This window comes from Brassica rapa, chromosome A10 (assembly GCF_000309985.2).
Source record: "Brassica rapa cultivar Chiifu-401-42 chromosome A10, CAAS_Brap_v3.01, whole genome shotgun sequence".
In the NCBI taxonomy this organism is placed as follows: Eukaryota; Viridiplantae; Streptophyta; class Magnoliopsida; order Brassicales; family Brassicaceae; genus Brassica; species Brassica rapa.
The window spans coordinates 6,924,625-6,929,017 of NC_024804.2; the positions used below are offsets into that span (position 1 = coordinate 6,924,625).

The window sequence follows — 4,393 nt, forward strand, 5'->3', positions numbered from 1 at the left end:
ATTTCTCGTAGAAATTTTTAAAACGAAACTGACTTTCTGAAGCCGGAAAAGGCTTCAATACTTTGGCTAATCGTCGAGTTTCAGTTTGATATTGGTACAAGTTTTCTGTACGCATGATTGTGACAAGAAATGATGTATAGTTTTTGAGATTATGTTCATGATCGTCTGGATATGTTGCTAGCGTTTAGACGAATATTAAGATTGTCGTTTGCCTATTCTTGACGATTTGCAAAAGTTTTTGAAGTTTGGGAGTATACGAGTATAGTATACGTACCTACTCCCCCTTCTTTTTTTATTTTACGAAAGAAAACGGTTGAACCGATACTTTGAAGGATTGTGTACGTTTCTTCTTCTGATGTTTGGAATGATCGATAATTCGGGACGATTTATAGACGACGCTTGGACTGTGACTTGGTTGTTTCCACGTTGACGACTTGGGATATGTCGGTTCCGAGAAAATTGCCAGAAATGAACCGGTTTTAATACGACGTTCATGTCTCTAACTTTTTCTCTCTTTAGGAAGCGATCTTGATATGCGTGACGATCGTTTCTCGACTTTCGGAGAGTTTAGATCGGTTTGCAAGATCTGGATGAACAATTATGGAACAATATAGCGAGACAGGAAAAATTGCTTAAAACTTAGTTCGCTAGACTATCCGTCTAGGTTTTACGTTCCCTAAAGTTCTATGGCAGCCTCAAAGTAATTTCCTACAAAAATTCCAAGTCTGATTTCAAAAATTTCAAGTCGGAAATACCTTAGTTCTCTCGAAGATGCAGTTTTGTTTCTTCTAAGTTTTGCTTGCTCATTTCCCTTTCCTTTTCTCGTGTATGTTCGCCATTTCCGATATTGGTGTTTATCCTTTGAAACCTGATATTTATCTTCCGAACTTGACTGTTATCTTCTCCTTAGATAAGACATCGATTTTTGTAAAAAGGTTCAACGTAATCGTATAGTTAAGGCGGCTAAGATGTTGAGTTAACCGTTGTCGTTTTATACGATCAATCTGAACCCATGCGAGAAAACAAGTGTTTGCGGTTTTTTTTTCTATCGTAAAGTTTCAATGGTAACTCCGATAGAAACAAGAGACGTTTCGATCGAGATTTGAAGGAGAATACAAAGCTGGAGGTAAGGGCGAGTAGGAGCAAGCGAATGAGTTTAGACGAGTCTTATTTGTTTTTGTCGTAAAATCTCGACGGAAACTCCGATTGAGACGAAACGAAAAACGTTTTGATCGGGATTCAAAAGAGCACCCAAAGGAAGACCTTTCTGATGCCTTACAGGTTGCTACGTAGCGACTGACAGTCTGACAGGTCGCTACGTAGCGAGTGGAAGCAAGCCAAGAAGAGTCCTACTTGTTTTCGTCGTAAAATATCAACGGAAACTCGGATTGAGACGAAACGAATAGCGTTTCGATGAGGATTCAAAAGACAACCCAAAGGAGGACCTTTCTGAGGCCTTACAAGTCGCTACGTAGCGACTGACAGTCTGACAGGTCGCTACGTAGCGAGTGGAAGCAAGCCGAGAAGAGTCCTACTTGTTTTCGTCGTAAAATCTCAACGGAAACTCCGATTGAGACGAAACGAAAAGCGTTTCGACGAGGATTCAAAAGACAACCCAAAGGAGGACCTTTCTGAGGCCTTACAGGTCGCTACGTAGCGACTGACAGTCTGACAGGTCGCTACGTAGCGAGTGGAAGCAAGCCGAGAAGAGTCCTACTTGTTTTCGTCGTAAAATCTCAACGGAAACTCCGATTGAGACGAAACGAAAAGCGTTTCGATGAGGATTCAAAAGAGAACCCAAAAGAGGACCTTTCTGAGCCCTTAAAGGTCACTACGTAGCGACTGACAGTCTGACAGGTCACTACGTAGCGAGCGGAAACAAGCCAAGAAGAGTCCTACTTGTTTTCGTCATAAAATCTCAACGGAAACTCCGATTGAGACGAAACGAAAAGCGTTTCGATGAGGATTCAAAAGAGAACCCAAAGGAGGACCTTTCTGATGCCTTACAGGTCGCTATATAGCGAGTGGAGAGTTGGCTTGAGCTCGGTCACTACGTAGCGACCAAGCGGTGTGCGTGCTCGGTCGCTATGTAGCGACCGAGCAGTGTGTGTGCTCGGTCGCTACGTAGCGACCGAGCAGCATGTGCGTGCTCGGTCGCTACGTAGCGACCGAGCAGCGTGTGAGTGCTCGGTCGCTACGTAGCGACCGAGCAGCGTGTGTGTGCTGGGTCGCTAGGTAGCGACCGAGCAGTGTGTGTGCTCGGTCGCTACGTAGCGACCGAGCAGCGTGTGCGTGCTCGGTCGCTACGTAACGACCAAGCAGTGTGTATGCTCGGTCGCTACGTAGCTACCGAGCTGTGTGTGTGCTCGGTCGCTACGTAGCGACCGAGCCGTGTGTGTGCTCGGTCGCTACGTAGCGACCGAGCAGCGTGTGTGTGCTCGGTCGCTACGTAGCGACCGAGCAGCGTGTGTGTGCTCGGTCGCTACGTAGCGACCGAGCAGTGTGCGTGCTCGGTCGTTACGTAGCGACCAAGCAGCGTTTGCGTGCTCGGTCGCTACGTAGCGACCGAGCAGCGTGTGCTTGCTCGGTCGCTACGTAGCGACCGAGCAGTGTGTATGCTCGGTCGCTACGTAGCGACCAGCTGTGTAATCGTTTTGTTGTGTTTCCTTTTTCCACAATTAACCTAGGGGTTTTTCAGCGGTTTTTGGGAGAACAAGTTTTATCCTTCCGAAATGTTTCCGGAAAACGTGTTTTGGTAAAACCCTTACGCATCGAGATTTATTTTGTTCGGTAATGAGCCAAACTTACGGGGTTTGATAAGATTTATTGTTTCCCTTTATGTTTAGAAAGAGAAATCGCGGACATGTTTTAGTGCTCTTACTGTGGCGGAAGGTCGCGACTAAGTTTTCGATTTTATTGAACAATGCGGCGTTTGCGTAAGCGTTAACCATAGGAGCAGTCAGTGCTGCGAGTTTCTCTTTCATATATCCAGACATTGTTCCGATCAAGCGTTTTGTGGCCATGAGTAAGAGTAATCCGTAACCCCCCCCCCCCTCCTTCTAGCGCCAAACTGTGGGAACCGAAATTCACACTGTCGATTTCCGTTTAAATAAGGAAACTAGGAAAACCCTAATTTCTCAGAGATCCCGGATATCTGCGAGAGCCAACGACAAGTGACCGAATATATGCAGAAATCATGAAAAGATAACAAACGAGTTTAGAGAAAACAGTAGATCTTATTTCGAGTCTGCGTAAGAGCGTTGCGATCATTACAAGAGATCATAAAAGCTTTGGCCGCAAAGGCTGTTAGCAAGGTTTTCGATAAGTCTCACAACTTCCAACGGATTCCGAGTAGTGAAGTTTCCTTCACTCGCCGTATCAAGGGCCATTTGATATTGTAAGGCGAGACCTCGGAAGAAAGTGCTTAGCAGCTGCACTTCGTTAAATCCGTGGTGTGGACAGTCTCGCAGGAAGAACCTAAATCTAATCCACGCATCTTTGAAGGACTCTCCAGCCTTCTGCGAGAATGTGGAAATTTTGTTCCGAAGTTCTTCAGCGCACGCCTCATCGAAGAAGTTTTGGCCGCAAAGGCTGTCAGCGAGTTACTTAGTTCTAGCGGCCTAAAAGCTCAAACCTAGTTGAGTCGTAGCTCGATAACAAAAGACGAAAAAAATACATAAAAGGTTTTTGATTGGTTTCGGACTGAACCTTGTCAAAGGCTGCCTACGTACCCCTTTCGAGGATCAAGCCGAACGTAGTTCAATTGATAGAGCTGGACAAGAGATCGAACTGCCTGGGCGAGTTCGTCTAGTAATTGAGTGCCAGTCATAGAAACCGAACTTGTCAAGAATAAAGCCTAAAGTTTCTAAGTGCAGAGAATTCTGAATCTAAAAAGTTCTTCCTCATGCCTCTCGTCTAGAACTCCTTATATACTAGCTCCAAGGTCGGTTTACGCTTTTACTCTTCTGCCCTTAAGCCGTCATAGCATAAAATAGAGATATTCTATTTTTTCCGATCTTCGTATTTATCCTCAAAATTTCGTATTTATCCGCGGAAACTTGACATTTATCCTTCCTTGCGCGCCAAGCGTAAACCGTCATACGGTTTATGGGCTTTTGGTTAAGAAATCGTAAGTTGGGCCTCGAGTCGTGTCTTAGGTCCCTTTGGGCCGTCTTCCGACTTGAAACGTTTATTACGACTTCTTTCGATAAAGAACGAACTTTCCGCGGTTTTTACCGCAAAGTTTGATTGATGTCTTAGAATGGTCGGAAGACATGAACTGAGTTCGCTACGGTCTTCGGGAGATAGCATCGTAGGATAGACGAGAATGCATGAATTAGTGTCGTATCGACGTTTCGGAAGAGTTCGGTCGTTACGTAACGACCGAACAGAA

The 4,393-nt window shown here is 45.2% G+C and overlaps 1 non-coding gene across 1 annotated transcript; it reads left to right on the forward strand.

Moving 5' to 3' along the window:
• Nucleotides 1-3,444: 3,444 nt before the first annotated feature.
• On the forward strand, nucleotides 3,445-3,550 carry LOC117129419. The gene has a single exon (XR_004453068.1). It is a non-coding gene; the product is annotated as a small nucleolar RNA R71 (small nucleolar RNA).
• Nucleotides 3,551-4,393: the final 843 nt, after the last annotated feature.